Genomic DNA, 14182 nt, shown 5'->3' on the forward strand with positions numbered 1-14182 from the left:
GTTTATTTGAGAGAGAGAAAGCACATGCAGGGAAGGGGCAGAAAGAGAGGGAGAGAAAGAGAGTCCCAAGCAGGTTCCACACTGTCAGCACAGAACCCAGTGCAGGGCTTGAACTCATGAACCATGACATCATGACCTGACCCAAAACCAAGAGCTGGATACTTAATCAACCGAGCCACCCAGGCACCCCTGGTCCATTATTTCTTCAAATATTCTTTCCATGACTTTTCTTTCTCTTTTCATTCTGATAATCACATTAAGTCTATGTTGATACTCATCACATTGTGCCACAAGTCTTAGAGAATTTTGATATTTTTAATTTTTTCTTTCAGTTTCTCAGACTAAGATAATTGAGAATACCTGAGTAATATAATCTGATAATCAACTGAGATAATCTCAGTTGAGTTCTCTTCAAATTTGTTATTTCTTCTGCTAAGTAAAAACTGCTCTGGGGCCCTTTTACTGAATTCTGCATGCTGTTTATTATGATTTTCAACTTTTAAATTTCTATCTAATTTTTTAAATGATTGCCATGCTTCATGGATACACTATATTTGATAAATATCACTCATATGCTTTGCTTAGTACCTTAAATATGTTTTTCTTAAGTTCTTTGAACATATTTAAGATAACTGATTTAATGTCTTTGTTGAGTTTAAGTCAAGCCACCAGCTTCCTGGGTTTATATTGACTGCTTCCTTTTCTTTGTATTGGCCATACTTTCTTATTTCTTTGCATATTTTGTAGTTTTTAAACATGGATATATTAAATAATATATAATATGACAATTCTGGAAATCAGACCGCCTCCAGCATTTGTTGTTATTGCTGTTTGTTTGTTTAGAGGCATTTCAAAGTTAATTATGTAAAGAATGTATTCTTTCTGTAATTGAATTGTCACTGGAATTTCCTTTTGGGTAGCTTAGTGAACAACTAATGTATTTATAGTGATTTCCTTAGATGCCTGTGATTAATAAACTTCCCAATTTTTGCTGAGGATTTCTGTATGTGGGCTGTGGTATACCTACAAGTCTTAACATTCAGGCTTTAATCTGTGCATAACCGTCTAGGAATATGTAAAAATTCACATATTCACAGTCCACAGCCTTATGTAGACTTTGTATTCCCCCCATTTTTTTGTTTTTGTTTTTATTTTTGTTTTTTATTTAAGTCTTTTGGTTAGCTTATTGTTTGTTCCAACTTTTATTGTCTGGAATATCTGTAACGTTAAACAATTGCCACTGATTGGCCAGAAAAACATGTCTGGCCATTGGTGAATTCTGAGTCAGGTCAAATTAAGACTTTTTTTTTTTTGAAAATTTCATGGAATTACCAGACAGGACAAATATTGACAACCGAGAATGGAGCTTAAAAGAGCTCTGATTTGCATCTTTTAGTGCTATCATGCTGCTGCTTTTCACTGTGATTTCAGGCAGTTGGTTTTCTTGTCTAGTTCATATGAGCAGGGAGAGAGAGAGACAGAGACAGAGAAAGAGAGAGAGAAAGAGAACAATAGGGCAAGTTAAATGGCACAATACTCAGTGCTCTGGTGCCTTCATTTCTAGATTTCTTGACTTCGGGTCCTCAACCAAAGTTGTCTTCAGAAACCTCCTTATCAGGGTAACAAGGGGATTTCTTAAAGATCCCAAGTACCCCTTAAATACTTACTACATTTCTACTTCCACGTCTTTCCTCTCTTCCTACCATCTTCCATGCACCCCTGGCTTCACAGTCCATAAATCTGCAGGAATGTTTTGTTCAGAGACGCCTCTACTGTAAGACAATCTTCATGTCTTGCTGATCCACCTGATCTTTGCCTGGCACACCATTCATTAGGGAAACGTGGAATGCAGCACGGTGTTGTCACTTCTTCCTGTTTAGATGCTTGTTTATAACATTGTAGTAAGTGACTAAGGCTTCTTTCATTTTGGCTTGCTGTGTTTAATCCATTACTCCAACACCCGCCATCTCAGCTATCTCTCCACCTCAACTGTATTCCAAACAGTACGATTCTATGGGTGTACATCTCTACAGATATTTCTAAATGGTTATCTGTATCCACATTCAGTTAAATATGAGTTAATACTGCAGTCTGTGATGCTGATCAGTAGCCGTATTATTTTAGTCTCTTTTTCTTCCTTATGTTCAATCTCCCATTCCAAAGGTGAGAAAACTGACCTCTACCATCCTTCATCTATTTACTTAATTATTAAGTTGTATATATGTATCATGATATCAGAATTATTAACCTATACCCGTGAAAAGCAACTTTATCAATGGGATGCAGTTCTCATGTACAGTTTCCGTTGCCTTTAGTCTTAGAGATTACATTCACTTCCAAAATTGCTTATATTAGCAATCTCTTGTACCCCTTCCAGTGAGGATAACACATTTCTAATACAGTTGAATTTTTTTTTTCCATATTCTGCATCGCATCCTGGAATCTTCTGCTCTGTTAAAGGACTTAATTTTTTTTTTTTATTTATTAAGGTTCAATTATTGTGCTCTAAAATTCTGAGTATTGACCAATCTGTAGTGTCATGCAGCCATCATTACCGCCTCATACACTGTAATTTAACCACACTAAAATTTCCCAAGCTTCACTTATTCAGCCTTCTCAATGCCTTCTCATGGACACCTGGGAGTCATTAATTTCTTTACAATTATTACAGTTTACCTTTTCCAGAATATCATGTAAATAGAAAAATAGTTTCCATTGCTCGACTTGCTTTCTAACAACAAGTATTGCCAGGTTTTGAATTTTAGGTAATCTAATAGGTAGGTACCTGCGTGGTGTTATTCTATTCTGTAAATCCCTAATGACAAGTGATTTTGAGCTTGAGTTCAAATGATTAATTGCCATCTGAATGTCTTCTTTGGTGAGGTGTCTATTCAGATATTTTGCACATTTTGATTGGATTTTTTTGTTTCATCGAGTTTTAAGAGTTCTTTGTATAATTTACAAACAGTTTCTCTATGAGATTGTTTTAATAAAGTATAATTAACATACAATGTTATATTAGTTTTAGGTTTATAATATCATGATTTAATAATTCTATATATGATTTCTACATATTATTTAAAGCTCATCAAAATAAGTGAGCTCTTAATCTCATTTATTTATTTTACTCATTCCCCTATGTACTTCCCCTCTGGCAACCAAAAAACTGATGGCTACAGTTCTCTATATTTAAGAGTCTGGTTATTTGTCTCCTATGTTTATTGGTCTATTTGTTTAAGTTCAACATGAATGAAATCATATGGTATTTGTTTTTCTCTGACTTATTTCATTTAGCCTTATACCCTCTAGGTCCACCTATGTTGTTACAAATGGCAAAATCTCATTCTTTTTTTATGGATAAGTAATATTCCATTGTGAATATGTGTGTGTGTGTGTGTGTGTGTGTGTGTGTGTACATATACATATCTTTATCCATTCATCTATCGATGGACACTTGGGTTGCTTCCATATCTTAACTATCATAAGTAATGCTCCAGTAAACACAGGAATACATGTATCTTTTTGAATTAGCATTCTCATTTTCTTTGGGCAAATACCCAGAATTATTGTGCAATTATATGTGCAATTCTATTTTTTAAATTTTTTAGGAACCTCTGTACCCCTTTCCACAGTGGCTGCCCCAATTTGAATTACCTCCAACAGTTCACTCAGGTTCCTTTTTTTCCACATCCTTACCAAAACTTATTTCTATTTTTAATATCTTTATTTATTTTGACAGAGATATAGACAGCAAACAGGGGAGGGTCAGAGAGAGGGAGACAGAATACCAAGCAGTATCTGCACTGTCAGCTCTAGAGCCCAAAGTGGGGGTCAAACTTAAGAACCATGAGATGATGACCTGAACCAAAATCAAGAGTCAGATGCTTAACCAACTGAGCCACTCAGTCACCCACTATTTGTTATTTCTTTTGGTTTTTATTTTAGTCATTCTGGAAGGTGCAAGGTCATATTTGTTATAGTTTTGATTTACATTTCCCTAAGATTAGTGATGTTGAGCATCTTTTCATGTGTCATCTTGGCCATCTGTATGTCCTCTTTGGAAAAAAAAAAGTTTGATCAGATTTCCTGCCCATTTTTTAATATCACTGTTTGAGGGTTTTTTGTGCATATGCTTTGAGTTGTATAAGTTCTTTACATATTTTGGATATTACTCCTTAATCAGATATGATTTGCAAGTATCTTCTCATAGTCAGTAGGTTGCCTTTCTGTTTTGTTGGTAATTTCCTTTGTTGTGCACTTTTTTTTTTTGGTATAGTCTCAATAATTATTTTTGCTTTTGTTTTCTTTGCCTGAGGGGACCTATCCATAAAATGTTGCTAAGCTGATGTCAGAGAAATTACTGCCTATGTTTTCCTGTAGGAGTTTTATGATTTCAGGTCTCACACTTAGATGTTTAATTCATTTTGAATTAATTTTGTGTATGGTGTAAGAAAGTGGTCCAGGTTTCCCAGCACCATTTGTTGAAGAGATCGTCTTTTCCCCATTGTATATTCTTGCCTCCTTTGTCATGAATTAATCATATAAATGTAGGTTTATTACTAAGCTATTATGTTTCATTGATTTATGTATTTTTGTGAGAGTACCTACTATTTTGTTACAGCTTTGAAGTATATTGTGAAATCTGGAATTGTGATACCTCCAGTTTTGTTCTTTCTTGATATTGCTTTGTGGTTTCATACAGATTTCAGTACTATTTGTTTTAGCTTTGTGAAAAATGTCAGTATTTTGGTAGAAATTGGATTAAATTTATAGATTGCTTTGGATAGAATGGGCATGTTAACAGTATTGTTTTTCCAGTCTATGAGTATGGAATATCTTTCTATTTGTGTCATCTTCAATTTCTATCATAGGGTTTTGCAGTTTTTGGAGAATAGATCTTTTACCTCACTACCTTGGTTAAGTTTATTCCTAGGTATTTTATTTTTTTGATGTAATTTCAAATGAGATTGTTTTAATTTCTCTGCTTTTTATTAGTGTATAGAAATGCAGCTAATTTCTGTATATTTTGTATCCTGTGACTTTACTAAATTCATTTAACAGTTCTAGTAGTTTTTTTGGTGGAGTCTTTAGGGTTTTCTATATATAATATTTCTGCAAATAATTAGTTTTACTTATCCCTTACCAATCTGGATGCCCTTTATTCTCTTTTCTTCTTTGATTGTTGTGGCTAGTACTTCCAGTACTATGTTGAATAAAAATGGTGATAGTAGACATCCTTGTGTTGTTCCTGATTTTAGGGGAAAAGCTCTAGTTTTCACCACTATGATGTTAGCTGTGGGTTTTTCATATGTAGCCTTTATTATGTTGAGATATGTTCTCTCTAAACCTCCTTTGTTGGAAGTTTTTATCATGAATGAATAGATGTTGTACTTTGTCAAATGCTTTTTTCTGCAGCTATTGAGAAGATATGATCACCCTTGATTATCCATGGTTTTTATCCTTTATTTTTTTAATGAACTGCATCACATTGATTGATTTGAAGATACTAAACTACCCTTACATCCATGGGATAACTGTATCAAGCATGACCCCATCATAACTTGATTACATCTGCACCAATTCCATTTCTAAATAATGTCACGTACACAAGTTCAAGATGGACATGTATTTTAAGTCACCCTATTCTGTTCAAAAGCATGGAAAATACATTATTCCTTAAGTTTTACAGCAGCTGTTGGAAAACAGGATCCCTCATAGTTAAGACATCTTTATACATTTTTTTTTTAATTTATGTAAGACAAGAATGCTAAATGGGACTGATTTGGGATAAATGCTCTTCCTCAGGTAAGATAAAACTAGTAAAGTCTTTGCTCATAGATTAGCTTATTGTCATGGAGAATATTCTGTGACTATTTGAAAATGTGTATGCTATTGATGGAATAATGGCCACTCAAAGATATCAGGTCTTAATCACTGGAACCTGTAATTGTTAACTCAGAAGGCAAAAAGCTCTTTGCAGATTTGATTAAGTGTATTGACATTAGGCATACTATCATGAATCTTCCAGGTGGGCCCTAAATTTAATCATATGTGTCCTCATAAGAAGCATGTAAAGGAAGAGGAGACAATGTGGCCACAGAAGCAGAGATTGTAATGATATGGCCATACTTCAGGGATACAGCAGCCACCAGGACCTGGAAGAGCAAGAAATGAAGTCTCCCTTCAAGTCTCCTAAGGAAGAACAGCCTTGTTGACCCTTTCAGGTCAGTGAAATTGATTTTTAACCTCTAGCTTCCAGAACGGTAAGATATACATCTCTATTATTTAAGTCTTAGAGTTTACGATGATTTGTTACAGCAGCCCTAAGAAACTAATATGGTTACCTTTCCCATTCCTAACACCAGAGGGGATTTTCTTGACTCTTCATTATGAGACAAACTTGGGATATTTCTAGATATAAAACTCATGAAATTTGGGGGTTCCCTAAAGAATGTAGCACCCAGGAATTTCTCACTCAACACTCAAGTTGCTGCTGGACTTGATGGACTAATCAATGTTACCACTACAGAGGCCCTACCATTTTATGGCTTCTGTAGCTTTTTCTCCAGGTAAGCAGATTTTTGCTGTGGCCATGTGAGTCTACCTGTTTTTCTAGACTTTGGGATGGTGATTTGCCCTACAAACTGGATTCCATATTTAGTACTAAATTATGCATTAATTTCTGGGTTTTTCAGGATTTTCCTGTTGTGTGTCTTAGAGGGATGACTTCAATGTTTGTGTGTGTGTGTGTGTGTTAGGGCTGAAACAAGAAGTTCTGTTAGGTATATCTTTTATTTATTTATTTATTTATTTATTTATTTATTTTAAATGTTTATTTTTGAGACAGAGAGAGACAGAGCATGAACGGGGGGAGGTTCAGAGAGAGAGGGAGACACAGAATCCGAAGCAGGCTCCAGGCTCTGAGCTGTCAGCCCAGAGCCCGACGCGGGGCTCGAACTCACAGACCATGAGATCATGACCTGAGCCGAAGTCAGACGCTCAACCGACTGAGCCACCCAGGCGCCCCGAGGTATATCTTTTAAATAAAATAAGTATAATGTTCAAATTATGGGAAGAATTTACTGTGCTAGATTATCTGAATTCATTCAATATAAAGCAAAAGAAATAATTTTCACAAAATATAATCATTTATCTTTAAGTCATGTTTATGATTAAATGTAGTATTTAATTTGGACAAATGTATGAAATTTCTGTCTAGTAAATTACCTTCCTTTTTCTATTTCATAGAGTTACCTATTGTTTGATTTTAAAACTCCAATAGAGTTTTAGATTTCTCCTGAAATTGTTTTTATATGTGTGCTTTATTCAGATATCATTAGCTGATAGTATATAATTAAAGTGTGGTTTTGTACCCTAGAAGTGCTTTATGTGTAAATGCATTGTATGAAGTTCTTGTATCAATGGTGTTTGTGAAGAAAATGAGCATTTAAATATTTGCAAATTTCAAGCAAGTTTTATTTCTGGAAAGAATATATTATGGTTAAAAATAATTAAGAAAATAATGGAGTGAATCTATCTTTAATGAGCTCTCTTTTATTGTGTATATTTATCTTTCACAATCATAATTAATACTGACATGCAATTTGTTAGCAAAATACTGAACACATTTCATTTGCAGAGGAATCTCCTTTAATAGTATTAGTCAAAATGTATTATAAATAATTTGCATTTTGTACAAACATTTTCTATTTTAATGATCAAGTTAATTTCAATATTTCATATTATTTTAACATGCACTTCACTTTATATCTTTGCCAGCATTGTCCTTGTCACAAGTAAGGGCACCGGTGGACAAAAGTTATTCTACTTTCACTGTTAAATAATTAAGATCTATTTTATCAAATAGTCATTTTCAACATAACAGTGTGATGTGTTGATTAGGTAATATTCTGACAGGTACATTCATATGTCAAAACTCTGCAAAGTGTTCAATTTCATGTGCACAGATTGTTGCACAGTATCATACACAATTAAATAGTTAAAAACACTATGGAAGCATACTCATTGGCAGGGAATTTTAATATAATGTGTTCAGTGCTATGAATGACAATGCAAAGGGAACAATGAGAGTACTACAGAGAGGCACATGGCTTCATGGCTGTTAGAGAAGGCTTACAGAGGATTTGAATGCAAGATGAAGTAGAGGGATGAATAGTGTATTAGCTTCCTAGAGCCGCCATAATGATTTACCACAACTGGGTGGCTTAAACCAATAGGAGTTTGTTTTGTTATACTTTGGGAGACGTCTGAAATGAAAATGTCAGTCCTGTAACACTTTCCCTGAAATTTTCAAGGAAGAATCCTTTTTTTGCCTCAGCTTTGGCAGTTCACTAACAATCCTTAGCATTACTTGGCTCAAAGTTACATCATTACAATTTCTGCCTCATCTTTAGATGGCCATCTTTTCTCTGTATTTTTCTGTGTCTTTGCATCAAAATTTCCTTCTCCTTAATCTCACAAAGGTACTAGTCATTGGAATTAGGGTCCACTCTTATAAGCATAACCCCATCATAATCTATTTCTAAATAATGCCACATTTGCAGGTTCAAGAGGAACATGTATTTGTTGAAGTTTCTTGGTAAGTCACCCTATTCTGTTCAAAATCTGTTGGAAAACAGGGTACCTCATAGTTAGACGTCTTAGGGAATCTAAAGGCAAAGATGACTCTACCTGGTCTATGGACTATTTAGGGAAAAGGAGTGCACTTTTGTAATTGTAGTGGCCCTTTTGAGAAACCTTTAACTGAGATAATTATTTGAGAGTTTCTCAAACTGCTCAAAGACAAAGAAATGCATATTTTAGTATTCAGAAGTTCTAAGAGATAAAATGACTACAAAATAGTTCTAAAAAAATCTTTATGGTATGCAAATAGAAAACTTTTAAACAATGTTAGCCACCTGAGTGGGAAAACTTAGTCTATATCTCAGAAACATAATTTGAATCCAACTATTCTTTTGAGTTTTGTACCGGAGACATGGCTATTTTTTAATAAAACCTGTATGATCCCTGTTTACAAATATTATGTATATATACATTGTATATGTATATATAATGTATATATACACATATTATATATATATATATATACACACATATATCTATGCAAAGAGCTCTATTTAGTCGAGTTATAGAAAAATAAGTGCTTATGTATTTGTAAAACTTTAAGACATACAGAAATTAACCCAAAGGTTTTTCAAGTTCACATGACCCAGGATAATCTGTAATCTATAGAAGCTAGTTTAATTTGTTGATTTAATAAAAACAAGCATGTCTTCAGAGTTGTCAATACTAAACATAATTGCAAACATGTAACTTGTTCTACCTTGGTTTTCTAATCAAATAAGCTCATAATCTCTGTGTTAAAAATTTGTCAACAAGAAAAATGAGATGATTAGTTATTTATTGTCTAATCCAAGCATAACAACAAATATTTTAAATAAATGTAAATGAGCACAATAGTTCTACTCAAATGCAATAATGACTAGATTATTTCCAAATAAGATAATATACTGAAACATTAAATATAAACAAATTTATCAGTTTCGTCTTTTAATTTTTAGAGAGTGACGAAAGACTTTTGGGTCTATTACTATTTTGCTACACTAAAAATTATACTATAAAAACATGTCTCTGTAATTATTTATTAACTTGCCTGTCCTCAGATGATTACTTCTTAGTTTTCATTAGGAATTAAGGATTATTAGGGCTAAGAAACTACTAGAAATAAGAATGTAAGAAAGCAGTTGTATATAAAACGTAGGTAAAAAAAAATGGAATGTATTTTTGGATAAGAAAAGGCCTAAAGGACATGGACTTTTGTATTTTTCAAGGGGAAATAAGTAATTTTGTCTGAAAATATTCCAAGATACAGAAATTACAGAAGGTTGGTGGAAAATAGATCTTGAGAAAATAATTTTATGCGTGGTTGAGCTAAAATTGAAATGGTTTAAGGTTGTTTTTTTTTTTTTTTTAAGTTTATTTCTTTTGAGAAAGGAGCAGGAGCAGAGAGAAAGGAAGAGAGAATCTCAAGTGAGCTCTGTGCTGTCAGTGCAAAGCCCCATATAGGGTTCGATCCCACAAACTATGAGATTATGACCTGAGCCAAAATCACATCAGACACTTAACTGAGCCCCAGGCATCCTCAAAAGAGTTTTAATATCAAATGTATGCTATTACAGAATTAGAATTTGGTTTTCTGTTAAAAGGAAAAAGTATTTTTTAAGATTATTAGTCTGAACTCAATAAGAAATTATAAACATAGTTTATCTTTAACGTGATCTACCTAGAAAACTTTGTTTCTGATGAAAAATTTTCTGTAGACAGTGTATTTTGCATTGTCTTTATCAAGACTTTTTGATTACTTAGAAAAATAACCAAGGCTTTGTACAACTATGTAACTTTCTGTATTTGCCTTTTAAATCTTCTAATTACCACTTTGAATGGATAAGTATTATTTCACAGTGACCCAATTTCATGAAATGTTTTAAATCTTTTGACATTTTAAACAAAATTCTGAATGAAATAAAAAGATAAGCGTTCATTTAGTTATTTGATAAATTGAATGGAAATATTGTCAACTATAATTTTAACCATCTTAGATCATATTTTATGGTATATCATTAAAATGAGTAATACAGAAATTATGTGAAATTTCTAAAAATCTGATCTATCCTAGTATAATGTCTTTTAAAATGTGTGTCACAGAGGAGTGCCTGGGTGGCTCAGGTCCTGATCACATGGTTCATGAGTTCAAGCCCTATGTCAGGCTCTCTACTGTCAGCACAGAGCCTGCTTCAGACCTCCCGTTCCCCTGCACTTTCCCCACTTGTGCTTGTTCTCTCTCAAAAATAAACATTAAATGTTTTTTAAAGTATGTCACAGAAATAGCCAAATTTCCTTGTTAATTATATTATAACAAACCATTATCAGATCTTTAACCATGGTTCTTTTTAAGTCCTGGGTCACTCATATTTTTTGTTTTACTCTGGTGCTTTTGCAAAAATATTTGTGCACTAATGAGTCATTCTCAAAGGATTCATGGAAAACACTCTGACAAGTACTCTAAAATGTATGTTTCTGCTAACTTTAACATTGTAAGACTGAACTGGGTAAGAGTTTCTAAAATTCTAATGAAAAAATGATTCATAAAGCTGCTAATCCAAGATGAAGCAATATAAGAATTATAATTCTTAGGACTTCATTTAAAACATTACTGATTCTTTAATGTTTTGTTCTCCAGATTTAAAAGACCCCCTATTCCTCTGTCTTTTAAGAAATCTACAAATTAGGTAAAGTATATTTTTGAAACAAAACTCAATATGTTTATTTTTTCTCTCTACCTGATCCCTGCAGAATTCAGAAATCCATTAAATATTCTTACTTTTCATGATAATATATGTATTTGCATAATTTCAATAAAAATCTGTTCTCCTTGAACCAGGACACAATTGGACAATTCCTTAGGTTGGCCTCCTAGCCTTAAGAGGTTTTTAAAAGTCCAATCTGAGATTCCTTATGAAAAGTTCTAATAAAGCAGATTTAAAAGAACCTATCTGGCTCAATAACCTTTCTTTCTTTTTTTGTAATGGTTATTTATTTTTGAGAGAGAGACAGAGTGTGAGCTGGGGAAGGGGTTGAGAGAGGGAGACACAGAATCCAAAGCAGGCTCCAGGCTCTGAACTGCCAGCACAGAGCCTGACGTGGGGCTCGAACTCAAAAGCTGCGAGATCATGAACTGAGCTGAAGTTGGATGCTTAACCAACTGAGCAACCCAGGTGTCCCTGGATCAATAACCTTTCTTGCTGCACTTTGTCAATTAACAGGCCAAGTTTATTAAAACCAAACGTATTTGCAAATAAGTTATTGTGGTTATCTATGAGAAAGGGAGATGATTATATAGACAGAGATTATGTTTCAAGAATATACTCTTATAGAGATCAGATTACAGTTCTGTCTTTGAGGTTTTGTTGTCTACTTGTAAATTTCAGAGAATTCATTACAATGAATTATGGGGGGGACAACCTTCATGCCTGCTATATAGTCCATTCAAGAAAGTTTAAGAGTACCTGCGGAAATCATCAAAAACTGTCAAACTAGAAAAATCCATTAGATTAAAACTGCCGTCCAAGGGGCATCTGGGTGACTTAGTCTATTGAGCATCTGACTTTGGCTCAGGTCATGATCTTGCAGTTCGTGGGTTTGAGCACTGCATCGGACTCGTTGCTGACAGCTCGGACCGAGCCTGGAGCCTGCTTCAGATTCTGTGTCTCTCCCTCTCTCTCAAAAATAAATAAACATTATAAGAAAAAACTGCCATCCTCATATCATCATCTGAAAATGCTTTGAAACTACTCTCTAGAACTTTTCTCAACTGTATGTTTTCCAAACTTAAAATTACTCTGATTGTTCCCATCCTATAAAGACCTTATTTAGGTGGAAGTTCACCTGCAATACTGTTGCTTGAAAAAGGATACAATGAATCTGATAATGTTTGCTGATATATCATGTTGTGCTCATAAAAATGACTCAGAAAAAATTAAAACCCAATTACACTTATTCAAAAAAATTGTAGATTGACTTATAAAGATAAAATCTGAATATAAGTGGTTAAATCTTGGCTCCAGGGAATCTGCTCCAAGAAATATCCTCTGTTTATTCATCATATTAATATCTCTAATGCATTATATACTCTCAGAGGGTTTAATGCCTGTCAGCAACTACTCATACACAAGATGGTATCCATCAGGATCAGACAACTGCATGAAAACAATAATAATCATGGAAGAGTTCACAATGTTGTGTGAGAAGATACTGAACTCACCTTCTCGTACAGATGTGATGAATTTACACGCACATATAAAGCAATCCTCCTGAAGGAAAACTGAAGGCTGATCAAACAGCTTCAGCACAACAAATGATAGAGGGGCAACATGGAAAAAGGCAGGAGAAACATGATAATGAAGAGAACCAGACCCATGATGACAAATTGAGGAGGGAGAAGTATTATATTACTCAGGAGCCCGTGTGCAGACTCAGCCACCTAGAGATTCCAACAAATGAGCATGGAATTATTCACACTTTACCTGAGATTGAGGCACCATTAAACACCATATTTTATGCTCCCCCTCCCACCTTGGTTGGGAACAAGGTCCAGGAACTCTGAACTCTAGCCAACCTGCTAAAGCTGATCCAGTGTACCCCAAGCCCCTCGTCCATCCCAGGTCCAGGTGTTCCACCAAGGTGGCCCCAATGTATCATACCCTGGGACTCCCTAGCCTTCACCTACTCCAGCTGGGTTGCCAACACCACCAGGAAAATACAGACTACACAGTGATGTTCCTATTTAAGTCCACAGTTTTGAGACCACAAGAGATAACAGCTTCATCTAATTTGTAGCAACAAACACAGAAAGCCAAATCAAATGAGCCAGAGAAATGTGTTCCAAAACAAGATAAAACCCCTGGGGGAAAAAATCCCTAAGCAAATGAATAGAAGTAATTTACCTGACAGAGAATATAATGTAATGATCAAATACATGGTCAACAAATGGTTAAAGAGTGAAGGATCACAGTGAGAACTTTGACAAAGACTTAGAAAATATAAGAAATAATCAGAGCTACAGAATAATGGATCAATGCTTTGAAAGGCAGACTACTGGAAATAGGCCAATAAGAATAGCCTATTAAAAAACTAAAAACTTAAAATATCCTCATTTTAAGTGTCCTCTAGGGCAACATCAAGCATACTGACATTCACATTATAAAGGTCCCAGAAGAAGAAAGAGACAAAGGCACACAAAACTTAATTGAAGAAATAATGGCAGAAGGTGTCCCTAACCTGGGAGAGGAGACATCCAGATCCAGAAAGTACAGAGAGTTGCAAACAAGATGAACCCAAAGAGATTCACACCAAGGCATTGTAAAATTAAAATGCAAAAGTAAAATAATCTTAAAGGCAGCAAGAGAAAAAAATAACGTACAAGAGAAATTCTGTAAGCTTATGTTTCAGCAGAAACTTTGCAGACCAGTACAAAGTGACAGAATATATTTAATGTGCTGAAAGGTAAAACTTACAAATAAGAATATAAGAAAGGTAGTTACTCAGACAAGCAAAAGTAGACAGATTCCATTACTCTTAAGCCAGCAGGAAATATTAAAGGGAC

This window comes from Panthera pardus, unplaced genomic scaffold, assembly GCF_024362965.1.
Source record: "Panthera pardus isolate Hobbes unplaced genomic scaffold, ASM2436296v1 HiC_scaffold_2, whole genome shotgun sequence".
Lineage (NCBI taxonomy): Eukaryota > Metazoa > Chordata > Mammalia > Carnivora > Felidae > Panthera > Panthera pardus.